Genomic DNA, 27,395 nt, shown 5'->3' with positions numbered 1-27,395 from the left:
TACAGTACTAGGCCTGAGTGAACTAAGTGGGTTTGGTGTACTACTGGAGGAGACCTGATATTTTAAATGCATTTATTTAGTGTTATGATGTGGCTTTTTGGAGGTGTGTGGACTCCCCATGAAAAAAGAGATTAAGCAAGGTCTTAACTTTAGAAGAACAAAAGGTACTCAAACTTAGTGAATTTTGGTTTCATTAAATATGCTGATGTTTTTCATATCTAGCTGAAGGATTATCTTCTCCTTTGACAAAACACGAGATGATGAAGGAAAGAGAGTTTTTTTTTACTTGCTATGCAACTTTGGTAGAGTAATTCCATTGATTGGAATTAAGCCAAGCCATATCCACTCTCTCACATAAGGTTGGACTCACCAAAATGTCTTTCTTAATTTTTATCACTTGTCCAAGTCATCTTCTACATCCAAACAAGCTGGCATTTTTCAGGTCTATATTTCAAGGTAGCCACCAAATAAAAATTCTAAAAAAGAAGGAGAAAAAGAAGAAGAAAGTTACAATATTATATGAAAGTTACATAGATAACATGTTTTTGCAACAGAAGTTAATGTAAATATCACAAGTTATCGAGTCAACTTAGACATATCCAGACAATGTTAAAATAGGGTTTTAAGTTTACAAAATCTCTCTTTTTTCTGGTAAATGTATCTTAGACTACTCATCAGCAAGCATTCAGAATATGGAAGCAAACTCAGGGACATATACCAGTTTCACTTAAGAATCATGAAACTTAGACTTTAAACATTAGAGCCCTCCCTATACTGTCATTTATACATCCATCAAATTAAAATAAATTAATATCATGCCACACTGTTTGCAGGTACTTGGTGCCAAAACCAAAATATTCTGTATACACACTAAATAAAAGACTCACTTCTTCTAACAGAATTTCGAAATCCATTTTTAAACATCAAAAAGTACAGTTTTCTCCTACTTAACGTCCAATACCCATACATTTCATTCTTCATTAAATTTTCAATTTAAGTTCTAAAGTATTCCTCATTATACACAACGAAATTATGCGTACGAAGTGCATAATTATTGGCATCCTTCAAAAAAATTTCCCACTTAATACTACTATCTGGCCTTGGCCAGTGTGACTCAGTTGGTTGGAGTGTTGTACCATGAAGGGTCGCAGGTTTGATTCCCAGTGACGGCACATGCCTGGGTTGTGGGTCGGTCTCAGATGCGGCATGTATTAGAAGCAACTGACAGATGTTTACCTACCTCACAATGATGTCTCTCTTCCTCTCTCTCCCCCTCCCATTCCCCTCTCTCTAAAATCAGTAAGCATGTCCTTGAGAAAAATTAAAAAGATACTATCTGTATACAATGTCTTCAACTTGGCTGTTATGGCTTTTACATTATTGGCAAATATTGATTTTATAATCTCAAAATTTTGGATGAATGTATATATTAAGCATTAATAAATAATTAATAAATAATTAGGGAAAAACTACCCCTTTATTATTTTTTAATTCAAGAAAAAGCCACTGTTCAGTCTCCATGGAACATTAATAACAATTAACCTTCAGGAAAGGCTATAAAGAAAAGTTCAATAGATCCAAAAAGTAAAAATAGGATAGTCAAATACTCTGATGACCATGCACAAAAATTATAAACTTAAAATAAAATACAAAGGCCTTTCTACCTTAAAACAACAACAAAATGTTGGATTTGGGTTAAAAAATGCAAGATTTCTAGAAAACAATAGGGAAAATACTACATACTGGAACCTAAATACAACCAAATCAGTAAAGAAGAAAATTCATAGCCACAAATACCTTTATCAAAACAAAACAAAAATATATTAAACATCCAATGCAAAAAGTTAGGGCGAAAGCTGATAATATGAATTGAAACAAAGCAAAATGAAAGAATACAGATGAAAGCATAAATTAATCAGAAATTAGAAAAGCATTAGCAGAACCAATAAATAAATCCAAAAATTGGTACATTGGGAGAAATGGTTAAAACACTACTTAATCTAGTGAGTAAAAAAAGGAAAAAGTCCAAATGTATAAAATAAGAAATAAGAAAGCCACAGACACAAAGGAAATTAAAAGCACCACAGAGACTATTTTACTCAGGCTTTTGCTCATATCTATGTCAGTAGTTTTCAAGGAGTACGTCACAAGAATTTTTAAAACATGCAATACTTAACTAATCAATTAGTACAGAATTAATGGAAATACTATTAACTCTGCAGAGAACAGATAAATCTAATGATCTGAAACTGTTCCAGATTATACAAAAAGAAAGAAAACTTCCTTAGTTTTTTATAAAGCAGAAAACTCTCTCTGGATAGCAGATCAATCTCTCCTATATTGCTCAATCTTTCTTATATTGAGGCAAGATTTCTAAAATGACAGTACATTAAAAGAATAATCATGCATAATGATCAAAGTTTCTTCTAGGAATGCAAGGGAGGTAAGGGGGAAAGTCATATAATTATCACCATAGATACTAAAGTCATCTGATAAAATTCAACAACTCTTCTTTTTGTTTTTTTAAAGATTTTATTTCTTTATTTTTAGATAGAGGGGAAGGGGGGGAGAAGAGGGGGAGAAACATCAATGTGTGGTTGCTTCTCGTGCACCTCCTACTGGGGACCTGGCCTGAAACCCAGGCATGTGCCCTGATTAGGAATCAAACCAGCAACGCTTTACTTTGCAGTCTGATACTCAATCCACTGAGCCACACCAGCCAGGGCTCAACAACCTTTCTTGATCAAAACAACCTTCTCAAATAAACAGGAATAGACAAATGCTTCCTTAACATGACAAAAATACATCTTTTCAGCCTAAAAGTCAGAAGATTGCTGAATGGGAAAAGACTAGAGGTATTTGTCATCTAAATTTCAGAAGAAGAGTCCTTGACTGGTGTGGCTCAATTGGGCATTGTCACAGAAACAGAGAGGTTGCCAGTAGGGGCACATGCCTGAGCTGCTGGCCAGGTCGCCAGTTAGGGGCATTCAAGAGGCAACCCATCGATGTTTCTCAACCTCTTTCTCCATCCCTTCCCTTCTCTCTAAAAAGTAAATAAATCTTTAAAGTTGAGAAGAACATATATACTCCTGATGTATTATTAAACATTATAGAAGAGGTATAAAAATCAGTGAAATTAAGTAAGAATAATAAAAGTATAAAAATTGGAAGGAAGGATTTAAAACTACTACTCTGCAGATGATGTAATTACATTCTTAAAATCTTATAATATTGACCAAGAAAACAGCAAAAATTTAAAAATTCATCAAAGTAGCATGGTATAAAATTAGTATGTAGAAAACAATAGGTTTTATTATATATGCAATCAATCACCACTAGGTAAAAAAAAACACATTTGTAATGGCAATAAAAAAGATGAAATATTTAGGAATAAACTAAAGAGAAATGTAAAGCTACAAGAAGAAGATTTAAAAACACTAATGTATCCAAATACAAAAAAGACCTGAACAAATATTATGAAACACAAAATTCTTGGACAAAAAGAGTCATAAATACAAATTCTCTCCCTGATTTATAATTTAACAATTTCAATAAATATGTGAACTTCTTTTTTTAACTAAACAAGCCAACTCCAGAATTCATATGTGAACAAGTAAGAGTTAGGCAAACTGAAAAATCAAGAGCAGTAAAATAGACAACTCCTATCAGATATCAAAACATAAAGTATTAATAATTAAAACTGTGGTACTGGAATATAAATGGATGGGAGACCAATGGAACAGACTAGAAATTCCAAAAATTAATCAAAGTGCATGTAGAATTTTAATATCTCATAAAGGGGAAAAACTGATTTTTCACTAACTGGAACTAGGTAGCCATATAGAAAAAAAAAATTAAGAGCTATACCTCACATCAAGATAACTCCAAGTAAAGGCCATATATGAGACCTACAGCCAACATCATACTCAATGGAAAAAAAACCTTAGAGCTTTCCCACTAAGATCAGGAACAAGACAAGGATGCCCTCTCTCACCACTCCTATTCAACATAGTATTGGAAGTCCTAGCCATAGCAATCAGACAAGAAAAAGAAGTAAAAGGCATCCAAATTGGAAAGGAGGAAACGAAACTGTCATTGTTTGCAGATGATATGATAGTGTAGATGGAAAATCCTATAGACTTCACCAAAAAACTACTCGACCTAATAAGTGAATTTGGCAAAACAGCCTGATACAAAGTGAATACTCAGAAATCAAAGGCATTCTTGTACACCAATAATGAAACATCAGAAACAGAAATCAGGGAAAAAATCCCATTTGATATAGCAACAAAAAAAACAAAGTACCTAGGAATAAACCTAATCAAGGAGGTAAAAGACCTGTACTCAGAAAACTACACAATGCTGAAGAAAGAAATTAAAGATGGAAGCATGTACCATGCTCATGGATTGGAAGAATTAACATCATCAAAATGGCCATACTACTCAAAGTGATTTATAGATTCAATGCAATCCCTATTAAAGTACCAATGACATATTTCACAGATATAGAACAAACATTTCAGAAATTTATATGGAACCATAAACATCTCCGAATAGCTGCAGCAATTTTGAGAAAGAACAACAAAGCAGGAGGGATCACAATACCGGATATCAAACTGTATTACAAGGCCACTGTAATCAAAATAGCCTGGTACTGGCATAAAAACAGGCACATAGACCAATGGAACACAACAGAGAGCCCAGAAATAAACCCAAGTCTCTACGGTCAATTAATATTTGACAAAGGAGGCAGGAGCATAAAATGGAGCAAAAACAGTCTCTTCAACAGATGGTGTTGGGAGATCTGGACAGCTACGTGCAAAAAAATGAAACTCGATCACCAACTTACGCCATACACGAAAATAAACTCAAGATGGATAAAAGACTTAAATATAAGCCGTAACACCATAAAAGTCCTTGAGGAAAACATTGGCAGGAAAATCTCAGACATTCCACGCAGCAACATCCTCACAGACACATCCCCTAAAGCAAGGGACATAAAGGAAAGAATAAACAAATGGGACCTCATCAAAATAAAAAGCTTCTGCAGGGCTAAAGAAAACAGCACCAAATTACAAAGAGAACCAACAGTATGGGAAAACATATTTGCCAATGATACCTCAGACAAGGGCCTGATCTCCAAAATATATAAAGAACTCACACGACTCCACTCCAGGAAGACAAACAACCCAATTAAAAAATGGGCAAAGGACTTGAACAGACACTTCTCCAAGGAAGACATACAGAGGGCCCAGAGACATATGAAAAGATGCTCAGCATCACTAGCCATCAGAGAGATGCAAATTAAAACCACAATGAGGTATCATCTCACACCAGTCAGAATGGCCAACATAAACAAATCCACAAACAAATGTTGGAGAGGATGTGGAGAAAAGGGAACCCTCGTGCACTGTTGGTGGGAATGCAGACTGGTGAGGCCACTGTGGAAAACAATATGGAATTTCCTCAGAAAACTAAAAATGGAACTGCCCTTTGACCCAGTAATTCCGCTGCTGGGATTATACCCTAAGAACACTGAAACACCAATCCAAAAGAATCTGTGCACCCCAATGTTCATAGCAGCACAATTTACAATAGCCAAGTACTAGAAGCAACCGAAGTGCCCATCAGCAAACGAGTGGATCCAAAAACTATGGTATATTTACACAATGGAATTCTACGCAGCAGAGAGAAAGAAGGAGCTTATACCCTTTGCAACAGCATGGATGAAACTGGAGAGCATTATGCTAAGTGAAATAAGCCAGGAAGTGAGGGACAAATACCATATGATCTCACCTTTAACTGGAACATAAGTAATAGAAGGAAAAAGCAAACAAAATATAACCAGAGTCATTGAAGTTAAGAACAATCTAACAATAGCCAGGGCGGGGGTGGGGGGTGGGGGCGGGGACAGTGGGTAGAGGGGATTACAGGAACTACTATAAAGGACACATGGACAAAACCAAGGGGGAGGGTGGAGAGGGGGGAGGGAGGTGGGTTCAGCTGGGGTGGGGTGGAGGGATGGGGAGAAAAGGCATACAACTGTAATTGAATAACAATAAAAAAAAAAGAAAGAAAAAAAAAAGAAAAAAAATATTTGACAAAAGAGGCAGGAGCATAAAATGGAGCAAAAATAGCCTCTTCAACAAATGGTGTTGGGAGATCTGGACAGCTACGTGCAAAAAAATAAAACTCAATCACCAACTTACACCATACACAAAAATAAATTCAAGGTGGATAAAAGACTTAAATATAAGGCATAACACCATAAAAGTCCTAGAGGAAAACACTGGCAGGAAAATCTCTGACATTCCACGCAGCAACATTCTCACAGACACGTCCCCTAAAGCAAGGGATATAAAGGAAAGAATAAACAAACAGGACCTCATCAAAATAAAAAGCTTCTGCATGGCTAAAGAAAACAGCATTAAAATGAAAAAAGAACCAACAGTATGGGAAAACATATTTGCCAATGATACCTCAGATAAGGATCTGATCTCCAAAATATATAAAGAACTCACATGACTCCACTACAGGAAGACAAACCACCCAATTAAAAAATGGGCAAAGGACTTAAACAGACACTTCTCCAAGAAAGACATACAGAGGGCCCAGAGACATATGAAAAATTGCTCAGCATCACTAGCCATCAGAGAGATGCAAATTAAAACCACAATGAGGTACCATCTCACACCAGTCAGAGTGGCCAACATAAACAAATCCACAAACAAATGTTGGAGAGGATGCGGAGAAAAGGGAACCCTAGTGCACTGTTGGTGGGAATGCAGACTGGTGAGGCCACTGTGGAAAACAGTATGGAATTTCCTCAGAAAACTAAAAATGGAACTGCCTTTTGACCCAGCAATTCCACTGCTGGGATTATACCCTAAGAGCCCTGAGACACCAATCCAAAAGAACCTATGCACCCCAATGTTCATAGCAGCACAATTTACAATAGCCAAGTACTAGAAGCAACCTAAGTGCCCATCAGCAAATGAGTGGATCAAAAAACTATGGTACACTTATACAATGGAACTCTATGCAGCAGAGAGAAAGAAGGAGCTTATACCCTTTGCAACAGCACAGATGGAACTGGAGAGCATTATGCTAAGTGAAATAAGCCAGGCAGTGAGGGACAAATACCATATCATCTTACCTTTAACTGGAACATAATCAACAGAAGAAAAAAGCAAACAAAATATAACCAGAGACATTGAAGTTAAGAACAATCTAACAATAGCCAGAGGGGAGGGGAGAAGGGATAGTGGGGAGAAAGGTTTTCAGGAACTACTATAAAGGACACATGGACAAAACCAAGGGGGAGGGTGGAAGCAGGGGAGGGAGTGGGTTTGGCTGGGGTGGGGTAGAGGGGTGGGGAGAAAATGCAGACAAGTGTAATTGAACAACAATAAAATAATTTAAAAAAAAGAGATAACTCCAAATAGTGTAACAAATGAAACCCTAAAAGTATTAGAAGCAAGCAGAGAAGAAATTTTTATAACCTTGGAGTGGGCTTTAGATTTTGGTTAAAATGAAAGAAAGATTGATATATTCAAGTACACAAAAATCAAAGAATTCTGAAAAAAAAAAACCCATAAATTTTTAAAAAGCAAAGAATATTTGTAATCATATTACTGATAAAAGAGTAAATTCTCATATATAGACATTATAGAAAAAAGTATACTGTATTTATAGGTATTGTATATATATGTGTGCTTATATAGATACATAAAATAAGAACAAAAATTTGATGATGCATTGTCTTGTCAAGGTTTAAGAAAACAGGCACTCTTATTTATTGCTAGCAGTAGTACACATTGGTGTAACATCAGCAACTAGGTAATATCTATCAAAATTGCAATTATATATATACCATTAACCCAGCAATCTCATTTCTGGTTAGTGATCCTTACAGACACACCTGTCCCCATACAAGATGACATACATACAAAGTTATTCATTAAAGTATTGTTCATAATAGCAAGATAGGAAATTACCCAGATGTCTATCAACAGAGAGTGATTAAATTATAGTACATCAAATAAAAGTGAAATGTAGCAAGAATGAGGATGCTTTTCTATGTACTGATATGGAAAGGTCATCAAGATATATTGTTCAGAGAAAAAAATACAAGGACTAAACATTGACTGTAGTATGCTTCTTTTTGTGGGGAAAGAGAAAATATATTTTACATTTGCTAGCATTAAAATACTCTAGAAAGAAATATAAGAAACCAAAAAAAATGGCTATCTTTAAGGTAAATTTTTAAAAATCATGTTGTATGAAAAGACAAGGAAGCACTAAGACCAATAGGAGGCTTCAGAAGGACATAGGAGCCAGTTTTAAGGGGTTCCCACTGGCAAATTTGAGACAATTTGAATATAAAAAAGAATAATGGCCCTGGCTGGTGTGGCTCCGTGGATTGAGTGCTGGCTGCAAACCAAAGGGTTGCCAAGTTCGATTCCCAGTCGAGGCACATGCATGGGTTGCGTGCCAGGTCCCCGATTGGGGGCATGTGAGAGTCAACCAGTCGATATACCTCTCACACATCAATGTTTCTCTCCTTCTCTTTCTCCCTCCCTTCCTATCTCTCTAAAAAAAAAAAATCTTTATAAAAGTAAAAAAAAATTACACAAAGAAGGAATTGATTACATGAAGACATAAGATCTAAAATTTGAAACATGCTACAACAAAATTTATCTGGTCTCTTCAAAACCCAAAACCTTGGGGGAAAATACAAGGAGAGGAATCTAGATTCAGTTCTAGATTCAGAGACTGAAGAGACATTACGACCAATACATAAATGTTGCTTTGACCTGTTTTGAAGAGAATAGTCATAAAATAATTTTTAGACATTTGGGAAAAATGAATGTGAAGTGAGTAACAGAGATATTAGGGCATATAGAAAGTTTTTTCTTGGGTGTGATAATGTGATTTTATAGAGAATGCCCTAATTCTTAGCAGATGCACGCTGAAGCATTTAGGGGTAAAGTGTTCTAATGTCTGCAACTTATTTTCAAAGTACTTGGCAAAGATAGGTAGGTAGAGAGATGATGCAAATATAGCAAAATATCATCACTGTATTATTCTTTCAATTTTCCTGTTTGTTTGAAACTTGTCATATTAAAAAGTTGGGGAAGTAAGGCCCGTTGAAGCTAAGGGTGGGATCAAGAATTCACTTTGCATCTTTTTTATGTTTTGATTTTTTAAAAGATTTTACTTATTTATTTATTATTTTTAGAGAGAGGGGAAGGGAAGGAGAAAGAGAAGGAGAGAAACATCAATGTGTGACTGCCGCTCGTGCACCCCCAACTGGGGACCCGGCCTGCAACCCAGGCATTCGCCCCGATCGGGAATCGAACCAGTGACTCCTTGGTTCACAGGCCCGTGCTCAATTCCCTGAACCACGCCAGCCAGGGCTATATTTTTATTTTTGAACTATGTGAATGTATTATCTATTAAAAACAAAAGCCAGCTATCTACCACCCTCTTAAACCCTTAGCAGCAATTATATTTCTGTTCTTAGCCTACCTCAGACATGCAAAAAATACCCTCTGCTTTCTACCTCCTTGTTCTGAGAGAACTCCTCTGACCACATTTCTCCTGAGTCATTTGACAGTAAGATAAGAACCTGGACAATATCATTACTAGGTCCTGAGCCACCACCACCACATCCAACAATATTCCCTTAGGCCAGTCACTCATACTTGTTCCCCAACCCTATCTCACCCCACCCCCTTACCTCCTGGCTCTGTTGTTCATGCACTCTGTTCTTCCCTATCCATTCCCTTCCCATCCCACAGATGGTTCCTTCAACAACGCTCTTATCGGTGTCGTGGCGCCCCTGGCTCACCTATTTTTCAGGTACACAAAGTCTACCTCCCTATACTAGCTGCTTCTCCCTTACCTCAACTGGTTCACAGACTTGAAGTTTTTAAGAGCTAGAAAGGAATTTACAGAATAATTAGTCTAACTTGCCCAAAGAAATGGAGGAAGGGAGGAAGGGAGGAAGGAAGGAAAGAACCTATACAGTAGTATTATGACCTGACTCAAGTTACAAACTAAGATTGTGACAGCATCAAGACTAAATCCTGGTCTTTCAACCTCAAGTTATGTGCTTCTTCCACCATATACCAAACTTTCTTCTCACCAGAGGTACTCTAACCAACTCATACTCAGTGTATAATCAGCAGAAATACCAGAGCCAAGTGACCCAGTTTATTTCAGGACAATACTCACCAATTAGAATTGTGCTAACTACTCCAAAATGGCTGAAGTCAGAATACCCGAGATGAAATGAGTATATGCTTTGAAAGAACTTCAGCAGCCCTCAACTTTAGTTACACATTATAATTACTTGGGGAAACTTTAAAAAATAATAATGCCTGAGTCATGCTAGGTCTGCACCTTGGCCTGAACTTTGGGTATTTAAACATTATCCAGGTAATTCTAATATGCAGCCCAAGTTTAGAACCAAATTTTCATACACTATTTAGTTTGCCTTTATTTATTTTTAAAGATTTTGTTTATTTTATTTTAGAGAGAGGGGGAGAGAGAAAGAGAGGGAGAGAAACATCAATGTGTGATTGTCTCTCACATGCCCCCTACGGGGGGCTTGACCTGCAACCCAAGCATGTGCCCTGACTGGGAATTGAACCAGTGACCCCTTGGTTCGCAGGCTGGCGCTCAATCCACTCAGCCACACCAGCCAGGACTAGTTTGCCTTTAGATGAGGTGTCTGTATGAGGAGGGAAATGTACTTTAAGAATTTGCCTGAGAAAGTGATGAAGAAGAAACAAAAACTTCTCTTCTTTTGCTCATTATAAACTTTGGTTATTTCGCTACATTTTTTTTGGTTTTAACGTAAGACTGTAAGACCATAATGCTTGTGAGAAGATCAAACAAAATGTACTTAGAATCTAAAAGTAAATTATACCACCCTGAGTTCTACCTTGTTTTTTTCTATGTCTGTCTTGGAGTATCTTATACGTTTCTTAGTTTCCATGTTGTCATTTAGAAAATGAGGGGCTAACGTATTTTCCAGATCTAGGGACACTATGACAATTTTAAATGCTGGCCATGTGACTTCAGTGTTATCATATGTCCCTGAGAAACTGGAAATCACTTGGTGCAAGATCTTTAATTCATTCTTCTTCCACTAGTAGCTGTTCCTCACTCTTCTCTCATCTTCCTCCTTTCAAAAGTTAACCCCAAGCTAGGAGTTAAAATGCCTGTTCCATCACTACCATTGCCTCTACCCCAATTTTTCATTGGTATACTTAAGGAAACACAAGAGTCAAAGTTATTAACAGCACTGGAAATTAGAATTACTGCTCAAACAACTGTTGGATTCAAAGATGACTTTTCTTCCCTGACAGGTGTGGCTCAATTGGTTGGAACACTGTTCCATAAACCGAAACGTCATAGGTTCGATTTCCAGTCAGGGCATACACCCAGGTTGCGGGTTCAATCCCCAGTTGGGGCATGTATAGGAAGGTGGCCAATCCATGCTTCTCTCTCACATCGATGTTTCTTTCTCTCTGAACACAATGAAAAAATGTCCTCAGGCCCTGGCTGGTGTGGCTCAGTGGATTGAGCACCAGCCTGTGAACCAAAGGGTTGCTGGTTCAATTCCCAGTCAGGGCACATGCCTGGGTTGCAGGCCAGGTCCCCAGTAGGGGACGCACGAGAGGCAACCACACATTGATGCTTCTCTCTCTTTCTCCTTCCCTTCCCCTGTGTCTAAAAATAAGAAAATAACATATTTTTAAAAAATGTCCTCGGGTAAGTACTTAAAAAACAAAACAGAAGTAGGCCAAACCTCTGACTGACTGTTTTATTGTGCATCTCAGATCTAGAAGAACAGTGCAAGATCTTTTTTTAAAAAAGGACTGTGTGTGTGTGTATATATATATATGATCTTAAATGACTATAGATATCTTTCTTAAGGAAGTAAAAAACTCAGTTTCTAATTCAATAAATGTTATAATCATACTAAAACAAAACAAAACAAAACACTTTTCTGCCAAAGAGCAAGAATGGGGCTTGAGATACAACAGGGCCAGGCAGGGAAGTAACCTCCAACATGTGGCTCTATCTCCTCCAACCACATGCTGCAAAACAGCTTTCTCCAAGGAGGCAATGGCAGTGGAGAGGCCCACTTAGAATGGTCAGCACTCTTACACGCTCACAGCCTTCCCTATGTACATCAGACTCTCTAACATACAAAGCAGTACATACACTCTGGGATCCGATGACAGACACAGGAAAAGGCTGAGAGAACAAAAGCCCTGGGAGCATTAACTTATGGGAAACAGTTATTTGTAGTTCAGCCTTAAAATAATCAAAAATCAAATTCTCTTTTTCCAAGTCAAATTACCAGGCCAGAGGAACAGATTTCCCCTTCCACCTCAATCTAGCAGAAGACGGATGAATAGCTGCCAGACCCTAGAAAGTATTAAGAAACTATGCATCAATTAGTCCTTTAGCTTAACATCTGAAAGGAATTCATACAGCTAGCAAGTAGTCATTGATGGAACCTATGTACCCTGTTCATCTGGCAAATGCTAGGCATATTCAAGGAAGAATAACAGAGGGGAGGGATTGAAACACACTCTACAACATGAAAAGAGAAATTCTGCACTGGTAATTCAGAAAATAAATCAACTGCATTACCCTCAACCTGATAAAACACACTGAAATGGCAGGTCAAAGTCCATAGGCAGAAATGAAAGAATTAGTTGAGATGCATGTGGAAATGAGAGAGGAAAATGAAAAGGAAAAATTATAAGAAAAGTAAATATGTCAAAGCAGAATTAAAATTGAATAAAGAACAGAAGACTTAACTAGAAATGTGGGGATGACCAAAAAAACAAACAAAAAATAAACCTCTTCCAGAATGTAGAGGGAAAGGACAAAGTAATGAAAACTATGAGAAGATTGATAAAGAGGAGAGAAATAAACTTCAACTAATTGTTATCCCTGAAACAAACAGACAGAAACAATAATCAAAGATTTTTTAAATGGAATAGAAAAACTTCCTTGAGTCAAAGAATGTTCTATATCTCTAGCTCAAAAGAGCTCGCAGCCAGGCAAAATTACTGAAAAGACAGTGACAACTAGATTTTTTTTCTGGTGAAATTTTAGGTTTCAAGGATTAAAAAAAATGTCCCACAATCACCTAGGAAGAAAGAAATCAAGTGACAGATACCAGGACCAAAAAATCAGGCTAGCCTCAGACTTCTGCTTTGTAAAATCAGAAGACAAGAGCAAAACAGTAAAGATTTAGGAATAGAAAATAATGACCTAATAATTCTGCCCCCTCCCCAGCCAAGTTGTCATTCAGTGTGAAATCAACAAAAAGACACTTTCATATGAAAGCATACCAATCAAATACTTTTTATAAAAATATTATCTGAATAATAATTAACCAAAAACAAAGACCTTGAGACTATGAAGAGGTAAAATCAGTTAAACACTGTTAAGTCTAAGTTTAAAATAACTGTTATAAATATAATTAGCACCGAATGTTGTTAAAAATAATTATTGAAAAGGAAGATCTATAAGGTACAAAATAAAGATGAACTATTAATCATCATCTTCATGTGAGTACTATGAAGAATTTTGGTAATATGATCTGTCATTAAGTTACTGGGTTAACACACCTAAAACAAAACCAAAAGCAATGTAAGCAAACAACTAGAACAGGAACAGAACCACAGAAATGGAGATCACATTGAGGGTTATCAACAGAGGAGTGGGATGGGGAGAGAGGGGGGAAAGGTACAGAGAATAAGTAGCATAAATGGTAGGTAGAAAATAGACAGGGGGAGGGTAAGAATAGTATAGGAAATGTAGAAGCCGAAGAACTTTATGTATGAACCACGGACATGAACTATAGGAGTGGAATGTGGGAGGGAAGGGGTGTGCAGGATGGAGTGGAGTGAAGGGGGGAAGTAGGACAACTGTAATAGCATAATCAATAAAATATATTTTTAACAAGTATAAAAGATTTAATTTTGGAAAAAAAATACCCTTGGGGTAGAGAAAACAATAAACTATGGTGTAAAAGAAAGTTACTGGGTTAAATCCCCCTATTAAAGGATAAAGAGTTTTAGACTAGGTCAAGAAACATTATTCTGTTCTAGATATATAATAAGAAACATAGAATAAGTAGTCTTTTATGATTGGCTCATTTCACTTAGCCTAATTTTTTAAAGGTGTTACAACAAGTATTTAAAAAAAAACATATACAAGTATTTCTTTTTAAATTACCAAATAATATCCCTTTGTATGGAAATAACACATTTATCTATTTATTCATCAGTTGATAGACATTTGGGTTGTTTCCACTTTTCACTACTATGAATAATTCTGTACATGTTTTTATGTGACTATGTTTTCATTTCTCTTGGGTATATATATACACACACACACACATATGTACATCTAGGAGTGAATTGCTGGGTCACATGTTATCTCTATGTTTAACCTTTTGAAGAATTGCCAGACTGTTTTACAAAGCAGTTATACAATGACAGCATGGATGGAACTGGAGAGCATTATGCTAAGTGAAATAAGCCAGGTGGGGAAAGACAAATACCATAACATCTCACCTTAAGTGGAACCTAATCAACAAAACAAGCAAGCAAGCAAAACAGAATCAGAGATGTGGAAATAAAGAACAAACTGCGAGTGACCACAGGGGAGGGGGAGGAGGATACATGTGTAAAGAACCCATGGACAAAGACAATGGGGGGGGGCGGTGGAGGGTTGAAGGTGGAAGGTAGGGGGTGGGCAGGGCAGGGGAGTGTAATGGGGGGAAAATGGGGACAACTGTAACTGAACAATAAAATTTGCTTTAAAAAGCAGTTAATACCATTTTACATTCCCACCAGCGATCTACAAGGGTTACAATTCCTCCACGTTCTCAACAACACTTGCTATTTATCTTTCTGATTACAGCCATCCTAGTGGGTGTAAAGTGGTATCTCACGGTGGTTTTGGTTTGTCTTTCCTTGATGGCTAATGGTGTTGAGCATATTTTCATGTTTATTGGGCACTGGCATATTTCTTTGAAGAAATAAATACTTATTAAAATCCCTTGCCAATTTTTAATTGGGATATCTGTCTTTATCACTGAGTTGTAAGTTTCTGATATATTTTAGATACAAATCTCTTAATGGACATATGATTTGTAAACACTGTCTTCCATTTTGTGGGTTGCTATGGGTGACTTCTTTTTATTTACTTTTGATTGTTCATTAATGAATGTTGTGTCCTATTTCTTTGAAGCTGGGATTTTTTTGGTAGTTTGAGACAAACTAGTTGAGTATTTGCAGAAATGTTTATTAAATTTCACTTCACAACTGTCTCAGTCTGTTCGAGGTGCTATAACAAAATACCACAAACTGTGTGGCTTATAAGCAACAGAAATTTACTTCTGACAGTTCTTGAGGCTGAGAAGTACAAGATCACTGTGCAGCATGGTCAGATTCTGGTGATGGCCCTTTCCATGATGCAGACTACTAAATTCTCACTGTGTCCTCACTGATGGAAGGGATTAGGGAGTTCTGTGTGGCCTCTGTTACAGGAGCACTAATCCCATGCATGAGGGCTTCACCCTCACACCTTAGGCACCTCCCCAAGGGCAGATCTCCTAATACCATCAACATTAGGCATTAGGATCTCCACATATGAATTATGAGGGGACACAGATCATAGCAACAAAGTATATTTAAAATATTTTGGCTAAAAAGTATAAAAAATAAAATAAAAATACTACACTCTTAACTGGATATATTCAAATATATTCATCAGTTCATGGACTGAAAAGCTAAAGCAAAATACAGATTTGATTATATAACTGCATTATATTAAAATTTTTGTAGGTCAAAATACACAAGAATGAAGAGGCAAAATACAAGTTAGGAATTATATATATATATATTTTAGGAACTATATTTCTAAATGACAAAAGGTTTATAAACTTAATATTTAAAGCACTCTTAAAAATGTTTTTAAATTCCAACAGAAAAATTGACCACTCAAATGGGCAATTTATGAAATTAGAAATAGTCCTGGCTGGTGTGGCTCAGTGGTTGAGCACTGGCCTGCAAACCAGAAGGTCGCCAGTTTGATTCCCAGTCAGGGCACTACTTGGGTTGCAACCAGTCCCTGATTAGGTTTCTCTCACACATTGATGTTTCTCCCCCTCTTTTTCTCCCTTCCTTCCCTTCTCTCTAAAAATAAATAAATAAAATGTTTTAAAAAACTAGAAATAAAGACCATCAATAAATAAGTTTGTTACATTACATCAGTTATCAAAGAAAAGCAAAATGAAACATGCCTTTCTTCCAATATCAAACTGGCAACGATTTTTAAAATAAAATAATGTGGCAAAGGTACAGCGAAATAGATTAACATATTTTGCTTAAAAATGTTCATTCTCCTTAACATCTTAACTATAATCTTAATATCTAGGAAGGTACATGTGGTTAAAGATTTATATTCAAAGATGTTCATCAAAATATTAATAGTGGAAAAAGTACAAGCTAGCTCATGGTTCAACAATGACAGAAGTGGTTTAACACTTTAAACGCACTCAAATATTGCTTCTCCTTTAAAATTCATGTTTTCAAGAATATTTATCATAGGAAATATATTTTAAAATATAAAATATATGTAATACTGCACATTTTCTTAATTGTGTGTGTATGTTTAAACACACATAGGAAAAAAGACAAAGGAAACTCAGTAATATGATAAACAACCAAATAAAAAATGGGCAGCCCTGGCTGTTGTGGCTCAATGGATTGATCGATGGCCTGTGAACCAAAGGGTCACCGATTCGATTCCCAGTCTAGGGCACATGCCTGGGTTGCAAGCCAGGTCCCCAGTAGGGAGAGCGCAAGAGGCAACCACATATTGATGATTCTCTCCCTCTTTTTCTCCCTTCTCCACTCTCTAAAAGTAAATAAATAAAATATTTTTAAAAATGGGCAAAAGATGTTTTCTGGGGTGGGCGCAAAAAATTTAAATAGACACTTTAAACAGGTGTCTTGCCCTGGCTGGTGTGGCTCAGCGGATTGAGCGCTGGCCAGCAAACCAAAAGGTGGCCAGTTCGATTTCCAGTCAGGGCACATGCCTGGGTTGTGGGCCAGGTCCCCAGCTGGGGGCGTGTGAGAGGCAACCAATCAATGTATCTCTAGCACACTGATGTTTCTTTCCCCCTCTTTCTTCCTCCCTTCCTCTCTCTCTAAAAATAAACAAATAAAATCTTGAAAAAAAATAAACAGATGTCTTGTTATTCACAAGCCCCACCCCACCCTTTTTTAAGATTTAAGAGCATTGATCAGTTGTCTCTTGCACGCCCCCAACCAAGGACCTGGCCCACAACCCAGGCATGTACCCTGACTGGGAATAAAACCAGCGACCTTTCAGTTTGCGGGATGATGCTCAACCCACTGAGACACACCAGTCAGGGCTTAAATAGACACCTTAAAATATGCACATGAAAAGATGTTGGTCAACATGATTATAAATCAGAAAATCCACATTAACTCTTCCTCTTCCTGTTAGTGGCCTGAGGTGACCTCTGAAAATGGTTTCTTATTCAATTGACCCAGAAAACTCCACAAAATCATGCAAATTAAGAGGTACAAATCTTCATGTTCATTTTAAGAACACTGGTGAAACTACCCAGGCTATCAAGGGTATACATATCCAAAAAGCCACCATGTATCTGAAGGATATCACTTTACAGAAGCAATGTTTGCCAAGCCATCGTTACAATAAGAGTTGGCAGGCATGCCCAGGCCAAACAATGGGGCTGGACGTAGGCTCAGTGGCCCAAAAAGAGTGCTCAACTTTTACTGAACATGGTTAAAAATGCAGAGAGTAATGCTGAACTTAAGTGTTTCGATGTAGACTGTCTGGTTATTGAGCACATCCAGGTGAACAAAACCTCCACGATACACCACAGAACTGACAGAGCTCTTGGGCAGACTAACCCATACTTGAGCTAGCTCTTCTTGCTACATTGAGATGATCCTTACTGAAAAAGAGAAAACTGTTCCTAAACCAGGATAGAAGGTTGCACAGAAGAAAAAGATATCCCAGAAAAAACTGAAGAAACAAAAATGGTACAGCCAAGAAATAAATTCAGCATAAAATAAATGCAAATAAAAGCAACACAAAAAGAAAATACAAATTAAAGCCACAAAGAAGGGTATCTAAATTGGAAAGGAAGCCCTGGTTGGTGTGGCTCAGTGGACTGAGCGCCAGCTTGTGAACCAAGGGGTTGCCAGTTTGCTCCCCGGTCAGAGCACATGCCTGGGTTGTGGGCCGGGTTCCCATTGGGGGGGCGTGAGAGAGGCAGGCACACATTGATGTTTCTCTCCTCTTTCTCTCTCCTTTCCCCTCTTTCTGAAAGTAAATACATAAAATCTTTAAATTGGAAAGGAAGAAGTAAAACTGTTATTATTTGCAGATGACATGATATTTTAAAATAAAACTGTAAGAATAAACAGATTTCTCCCCTAAAAGTCTGGGAAGAATCATCAAGATTCCACCAAAAAAGTTATTAGAACTAGTAAATGAATTCAGTAAAGTAGCAGGACACAAAATTAATATTCAGAAATATTAAAATGGTTGCAGCTTTATACACCAATAATGAATTATCAGAAGAGAAACTAAAGAAAGAACTTCATTAGATTTGCATCCTCCCACCTCCCCCAGCCATGACAGCACATATGAGAGTCAACCAATGAATGCATAAATAAATGGAACACCAAATCAATGTTTCAATATGTCTCTCTTAAAGTCAATAAATAAAATTTAAAAAAGAATAAATACCTATGAATAAATTTAACCAAGGAGGTAAAAGACCTATACTCCAAAACTATAAGACACTGAAGAAAGAAACTGAAGAAGATACAAATGAATGGACAGATATACCATGCTCATGGATTGGAAATAGTAAATTGTTAAATGTCCATACTATCTAAACCAATCTACAGGTTCAATGTAATCCTATCGAAACACCAATGGTATTTTTCATAGAACTAGAATAATCCTAAAATTTATATGGAACTACAAAAGACGCTGAATAACCAAAGTAATCTTGAGAAAAAAGAACAAAGCTGGAGGTATCATGCTACCTGGTTTTAAAATATACTACATGGGTATAGTTATCAAAACAGCATGGTACTGGGACAAAAACAGAATCATATGAGGTCTGTCCAGAAGGTATCCAGCCATATAATATGAAAAATAGAGACATTTATTGAAGAAGATACAAGATACAAGAAACATTATACATCAGTCTCCTTCAAAGTTAGGCACCTTGGGACCTCACACAGTTCTCTCAAATGCCATCATCTGTGTTGTTGTATTTTCCTAAACCTCATCAATGGTCTTAAATCTCTTCCCTTTAGGTGATTTTAGTTTTGGGAAAAGCTAGAAGTCACAGGGTGCCAAAATCTGGGCTCTGGGGGAGCTGAGTCACCTGGTGATTTAATGTTTTGCCAAAAACTCTGCACAAAACATGATACGATGTGTGAGCAGGTGGGTTGACATTAAGCTGCCAATCACTGGTTGCCCATAGCTGTGGCCTTCTGAAACACTGAATAGTTCCCACGGAGGAATGTTCAAACTTGACGCAAAATTTGATGCAGATTTATTTCTCTACTAGCTCATTTTGAATGCCATGGCCACACAGTACACATGCTCACTCAACAGTGTCTACCGTCCCCACTGACTAGTACAGCCAAGTCGTCATTCAATTGTTCACACACGCGCATTCCAGTCCAGTTTCCTTGGCTGCCAGGTTACATCGATGTTGTGCAAACCATTCTCGTTATATTAACAATGGCTGGACTTTTTCCAGACAGAACTTATTTATCAATAGAGAACCTAGAATAAATCCTATATAATCAATTAATCTATGACAAAGGAGGCAAGAAATACAATGAGGTAAAGACAGTCTTTTCAATAAATGGTGTTTTGAAAACTGGACAGATGTACAAAGAAATGAAACTAGACCACTTTCTTACATTATATACAAAAATAAACTCAAAATGGTTTAAAGACAAATGTAAGACCTGAAATCAGGAAACTCTTAGAAGAAAACATAGGCAGTAAACTCTTTGACATTGCTCTTAGCAGTATTTTTTGGATATGTCTCCTAGGACAAGAGAAACATAAAGAAAAATAAACAAACAGGATTATATAAAACTAAAAAGTTTTTGCACAGTGAAGGAAACCATTAACAAAATGAAAAGACAACCCACTGAATAGCAAGAGATATTGGCCAATGATACATCCAACATATTGGGTTAATATACAAGCTATATAATGAACTCATACAACTTAACACCAACCCCCCTCCCAACAAACTGATTAAAAAATTGGCAGAGGACTTGAATATACATTTCTCCAAAGAGGACATATACATGGCCAATAGACATATAAAGACACTCAACATCACTAATCATCATGGAAATGCAAATTAAAACCACAATGAGCCCTAGCTGGTGTGGTTCAGTGGATTGAGTACTGGACTGCGAACCAAAGGGTCGCTGGTTGGATTCCCAGTCTAGGGCAAGAGTGTGGGTTGCAGGCCAGGTCCCCAGTAGGGGGCGTGTGAGAGGCAACCACACAGTGATGTTTCTCTTCCTCTCTTTCTCCCTCCCTTCCCCTCTCTATAATAAATGCATAACATCTAAAAAAAAAAAACAAACCCCCCCCCACACACACACACAACGAGATAATCACCTCACATAGGTCAGAATGGCTATCTTCAGTAAATCAACAAACAAGTGTTGGCAAGGATGTAGAGAAAAGGGAGCCCTTGTGCACTGTTGGTGGGATTGTAAACTGGTGCAGCCACTATGGAAAATGGTATGGAGGTTCCACAAAAAATAAAATAGAATTACCATATGACCCAGCAATTCCATTTCTGTGTACTTATCTGAAGAAACCCAAAACACTAACTCAAAAAGATATATACACTCCTATGTTCATTGCAGCATTATTTACAACAGCCAAGATACGGATGTAACCTAAGTGCCCATCAATAGAAGAACAGATAAAAGACGTGGTATATGTAATGGAATAATATTTGGCCATAAAAAGGAGTGAAATCTTGGCTCTGGCCAGGTGGCTCTGTTGGTTGGAGCATCATCCCATACACCAAAAGGTTGTGGGTCTGATGCCTGGTCAGAGCATATACCTGGGCTGCAGGTTTGACTCTCTGGGTGGGGTGTATACGGAAGGCAACTGATAGATGTTTCTCTCTCACATAAATGAGCATATCCTTGAGTGAGGATTAAAAAACAATGAAATCTTGCTTATGTTAAGCAAAGTAAGTCAGACAGAGAAAGACAAATACCATGTGATTTCACTTATATAAGAAATCTAAAAAACAAAATAAATGACCAAATAAAACAGAAACAAATGCAGAGATACAGAGAACGAACTGATGGTCACCAGATGGGAGGGGGTTGGGAGAATAAGGAAAAAAAGGTGACATGATTAAGAAGTACAAATTGCTGGTTACAAAAATAGTCACAGGGATGGAAAGTACAGTATAGGGGATATAGTCAATTATATTGTAATAACTATGTATGGTGTCAGATGGGTACTGGACTTACCAGGGCTATCCCTTTAGAAGTTATATAAATGTCCAATCACTGTGTTGTACACATGAAACTAATATAATACTGTATGTCTACGGTAACTGAAAATAAAACAACAACAAAAAATATAAGACCACAAAGAAATAACACACCTAACATAATGGTTAAAATTTAAAAGAACGATAATATTAAATATTAACAAGGATGCAGAACTGGAACTCTAATATTGGTGGGAATACAAAAAGGTACAATCTAGTAGTTTCTTATAAAGTTAAGCATATACTTATCATAGGACCCAGCAACCTCACCTCCAGGTATTTACCCCAAATAAATGAAAACATGTCTGCACAAAGACGACTTGCCTATGAAAGATAATAGCAACTCTATAATATCCTCGAACTGAAAGTAAGTGGAAAACAACCCAAATTGCCATCAATTAGTAAATGGATAAAACAAAGTATATCCCTACTATATTTGGAATACTGCTCAGTGAGGTCAGAGATGCTGTTAAATATCCTACAATGCACAAGACAGTCTGTGAAACAAAGAATTATCCAGCCACAAATATCCTTAGTGCCAAAGCTGAAAATAAGCTGTTGAAGTTGGAGGAAAGTTATGTAGGAGTTTCCTGATAGTATTCTACTTTTGTATCTCCCTCAATTTCTACAACAAAATGTTTTTAAAAATATATAAACAATACATGATACAGGAAGCCCTTAACTGAATCTCTCTAAAAAGAATACTATTCAAGATTAAAATCTCATTGTGGGAATGACCTTTATGTCTTTGTTCTTGAAGGGGAGAGAGGCTAATGTGAAAGGTAGAGAGAAAGAAGAGACACAGTTTGATAGAGGGAAGGTAAAGAAAATTTCACATGTTAACCTTCTCCCTGCCCCCTCCCCAATGTCCTATGTAGTCCCAGCCTGGCACTAAGCCATGCTTTCAGTGATAGATGGACTTCTAAGATGACCACCAATTATTCCAGCCTCCTAGTATTCACACCCTTGTGTAATATCCTCTCTCTGAGTGTGGGCTGGAATAGTGACTTGCTTCTAACCTATAAAATACAGCAAAGGTGAAGGGATGTCACTTCCATGATTAGGTTATAAAAGACTGAGACTTCATCTCCCTGGAAGACTCTCTCTATTGCCTCTCCATGTGCCATGTTGGAGAGGCCACATGGCAAGGAACAGAGAATAGCCTGCAGTCAATAGCCAGTGAGAAATCAAGGCCCTTAACCCACCATCCCTTGAGGAAGTGAATTCTGTCCACAACCAAGTGAGCTCACAAGCAATTCCTTCTTTAGTCAGGCATTGAGAGGAGACTTCAACCCTCTCTGACACCTTGACTGTTGCCTGTAAGAGACCTGAAACAGATGACCCACCTAAGCTGTGCCCAGATTCCTAACCCATGGAAAATGTGCCATAATAAATTGTGTGTTTTATTAAGCTGCTAAATTTGTGGTAATTTTTAATGTAATAATAAATAAAAAACAAATGCACCCTCCTTGGAAATCTTGCTGAATATTCACTTCCTTTAACATTATTTGGCAATTTCTTTAGAAGTTAGGTACTGGCCTGGCTGGTGTGGCTCAGTGGACTGAGTGCTGGCTTGAGAACCCAAAGATCGCTGGTTCGATTCTCAGTCAGGGCACAGGCCTGGGATGCGGGCTAGGTCCCCAGTTGGGGGGCATGTTAGAGGCAATCAATCAATGTATCTCTTGCACATTGATGTTTCTCTCCCTCTCTTCCTTCCTTCCCTTCTCTCTAAAAATAAATAAATAAAATCTTTAAATGAAATAAAAAGTTAGATACTATAGGATATAACCTAACAATCCCACAGCTAAGGATCTGCCCAAGATAAATAAAAACATGTCTACACAAACACTTGTACAGAAATGCTTATAGTAGCTTTATTCACAATTATCAAAATTGGAACAATCTAAATGTCCATCACTGGTGAATGGATAAACAAACATGGATAAATATCAAAATCATTATACTGAATGAAAGTTAGCACAAAAAAAGAATATAATATATGAATGTATTTATACAAAATTCTAAAAAAGCAAAGCAATATAGTATAGGTGGGGGCACTGGGAGGGACAGACTGAAAAGGAGTATAAGAAACTTTTTAGGGCCCTGGCTGGTGTGGTTCAGTGGGTTGAGCTACAGACTGAAAACCAAAAGGTTGCCAGTTTGATTTCAGGTCAGGGCATATGCCTGGGTTGTGGGCCAGGTCACCATTGGGGACGTGCAAGAGGCAACCCATCTATGTTTCTCTCTCCCTCTCTTCCTCTATCTCTAAAAATAAATAAATAAAAGCTTTGAAAAAAAAAGAAACTTTTTAAGGAAATGGAAATTTTCTGTACTTGACTGTGGCAGTTACTTCATAAGAAATACTATAAACTAATAAATACATTGGTTGAAACTCATCAAAACATGTTTCACTTCAAATGCACGCAGTTTACTGTATGTAAATCATACCTCATTAAGTTGACAAAAAAATCACTTTGTTAAGCTTTCTTTACATTTAATGCAGCTGATTCTATTATTCTATCTTAGTCCTTAAACAGTATTCTACACATAAATTACCCAAACTGCAGAGAAACCAGGGCTTCTTGAATTCTACAGGAGCTAAAACTTACAGAACAGTATTATGCATCAGGCATTGTTCTGAGTGCTTTGCATTATTAACACAATTTGTATCCCCAACAAACTCATGGAATGGATTCTATAACTCCCATTTTACCAGTGAAGAAGTTGGGGCACAGAGAAGAAACTTGCTTAAGGTCATACAGTTAGTAAGTGGCAAAGCCATGATTTGAGACCCAGCAGTCAGATTATAGAGGATGGGCTCTTCAATACCATCCCACTTCATATCTCAGACCACTAGAGTATTAGGTAAAAGCATACTCTCAGCTCACCAGAGACTGATAGCTTCATTCACTCATTCAACAAATGATTTAAGTATGCAATATATGCCAGGTATTGTTCTAAATGCTAAAGATATAATGGTGAAGAAAATACAGACACGGTACTTGCTTTTATGGAGCTTACATTCTAGTAACAACTTAGGTATAAAGCACAGGATTCTTAAATCAAAATATTTATCCCCTTATTTATATATTTATGTAAATATTTATGCCCCCCCAAAAAGGTTAAGTTGCACAGTGGCCAGATCTACTTTAAGTAGCTAGAGCAGAGGTTCCAAACTTATCTGCACTCTAGAATCACCTAAGCATCTTTTAAAAATTCCAAAGCTGCCCTGACTAGTGTGGCTCAGTGGGTTGGGCATCACCCTGCAAACTGAAAAGTCCTTGGTTGAATCCCAGGTCGGGGCACATGTCTGGGTTGTGGGCCAGGTCCCCAGTTGGGGGCAGGAAAGAGGCAACTGATAGATGTTTCCCTCCCTGTTTCTCCCTCCCCTCCCCCCTCTAAAAAAATAAATAAGAAAAACATTTTGAAAAATAAATAAATAAAAATTCCAAAGCTCAGGCCAATTAAATAACAAAATCCCAATGCAGGGGTATGTGTGGGGAGGGAAGGTAGAAAAATAAAGACATTAGTAATTTGCCAAGCTCCATAGGTGACTTGAATGTGAAGAAAGGTTTGGGAAATCAATGAGCTAGAGTTTTTATGTCTGGTTAATGATAAAGTTCATTCATGGTGATGAGATGGGTAGATTAATGAAAAAACCCCCAAACCAACTATATACACTTGCCCTTCTCTGAATCAGAGACTTGCAAGGTACTTTTAATTTTTTTCAATGGTATGAATTCTAAGAGCATCAGAAAGAGGACCAAATAAATAATTATATTCCTTCTTGGATTTATCCATGACTCCAATCCCATCCACAATCATGGACAACTAAAATATTCACCTTTTCATCTTTTCTTTGTACTTTCCATGTAACCAATAAAGAATTCTTCCATATTACATATTTCCAACAGAACTGATAAAGACATGACTCAACAACTGCTTTTCTACTATGCAGACCTTAACTCAGTCACTGTGGGTCCAATCCACAGGTCAAAATGCAGCTTGCCAAAGTAAAATATTCTACAGACACTGAGATCAAAAGGCCTTCTTTTATTTAAAAGTAAAAATATCTTTTTAATTCAATCCTTTGTTTAAGTAGATACCAAGTCTTTTATAAATCAAACTTGCATTTGTAGTCATAGAATCAACAGACCTGTGTAAGAACTCTGACCACTCTCAGAAAAGATAGTTAGTGGTTCAGTAGGACCCCTCTCCATTCTATCCAGGACCTAGACAGAAAGGAAAAAGGGCAAAGAGGAAGAAGAGAAACATCAGAAGACTAAACATATAAGCACAATAAACCTCTTCAAGGTAAAATTTTCATGACTGCCCAAATTCGTTCTCTCTACCACTGTTTCTGCTAATTTCACTCTAGAAAGAGTAGTAAAGACATGAGAGTATCTACAGTCTCAAGTCCAGGGTTTTCTTGTTTGTTTGTTTGTTTGACCAAGGAAAGCTTATCATAATCATCAAGGATGTTTTTCAAAATCAGTAGTGATTACACTAGGGTGCTCATTTTATAATTCAGTATCTTTATGATTTGTGCACTTCACATTATGCATGTTGCACTTCAATTAACAAATATTTAAAAATCAATTCATTTGTCCTGGAGAGAACCCCTGAAAGATTCTCATTAAGTGGGGAGCTGAAACAGAGTCCCACAGGGGTTACACGATTTGCCCTACATCACATATGCAGTTAGCTATAGACTTAGTATTTCTTGTCACTTTCCTGCTCTTTCTGTTGTAAAATTATAAATATGCTGATCGTATTTTTCAATTTAACATTTATTCTCTTAAAAAATTTATTACAGATGACAACTGTAAAACAAAAACAAGCAAGCAGACAAATAAATGCAAAACACAGATGTCCTGGCTTCACAACTGTGCACCATCACAGCTGCTGCATCATTCATATAAGGAAATTAAACAAAGCCAAATGCCCATGCAATGATTTCCTAACCTCGATGTTCACTTTTTAAACTGTTTTCATACAGACAAATGTTAAGTTATTAGCAGTAAAATCAACTGAGTATATCTTGAGAATAGACTAGCATTATTTATAATAATGAAACAAGGTAACAGAATAGAAAGAGAGCTAGGTTGAGCGTGGTAGGGTGTGCCTTGAATTCTAGTTGTGATCCTTCCACAAAACTGTTGTATGATTTTGGGCAGGACACAGTCTCTCTGGGCCTAAGATTTCTAAATTATAAAATGAGAGGATGAATCACTAAGCTAGAGCTAAACAGAATCTCAGGTTCCTTCTAGGTTTAAGAAAACTCCAGAACTATTTATCAAGAATGTTAATTATTATTTCATATGCTTTCATCCTAAAATTCCTACATCATCTGCCTTATAAACCTAAGTCTAGATATTATACTTATATTACTTAAGAAATTAAGTTGGTCTTTAACCACACAGCCTTAACTGTTTCAGGATAATTTATAAGGCATTTTAAGTATCTGAACTATCAAAGACAATGTGCCATGTGACAACTAAAGTAAGACCCTATCTTATCCTCCCTATACCCTCTTGTGAGGTTCTTATAAAACCAGTACATGCTTCCTGTTCCCAAGTCCAGACCTCCAAGGGAAAATTTATGTAAATCTCCAGCCTAATCATAGGAATTTAGTTCCCTGAAAGAATCAACACAATGCCTGTCAAGGTGATTGGCATTTCAATACTGTAACAACACTGGTTTACTCTTGGTTGTGATA

General features: G+C 37.0%; 1 protein-coding gene across 10 annotated transcripts in view; it reads right to left on the bottom strand.

Moving 5' to 3' along the window:
- NCOA6 (nuclear receptor coactivator 6) overlaps positions 1-27,395 on the bottom strand; it is a 98,839-nt gene that overhangs the window by 58,022 nt on the left and 13,422 nt on the right. For 8 of the 10 annotated variants that reach the window (XM_053926499.2, XM_053926497.2, XM_053926498.2 and 5 more), the window contains exon 2: positions 371-476. The gene's annotated coding sequence lies outside the window, so the exon portion shown is untranslated. Of the gene's footprint in view, positions 1-370; positions 477-25,832; positions 25,909-27,395 lie in introns of all 10 variants that reach the window. The other 2 variants (XM_053926501.2, XM_053926496.2) reach the window with 1 other exon arrangement.

Source organism: Desmodus rotundus, chromosome 6, assembly GCF_022682495.2.
Source record: "Desmodus rotundus isolate HL8 chromosome 6, HLdesRot8A.1, whole genome shotgun sequence".
Taxonomy (NCBI): domain Eukaryota; kingdom Metazoa; phylum Chordata; class Mammalia; order Chiroptera; family Phyllostomidae; genus Desmodus; species Desmodus rotundus.
This window is presented reverse-complemented; position numbering and strand designations above follow the sequence as displayed.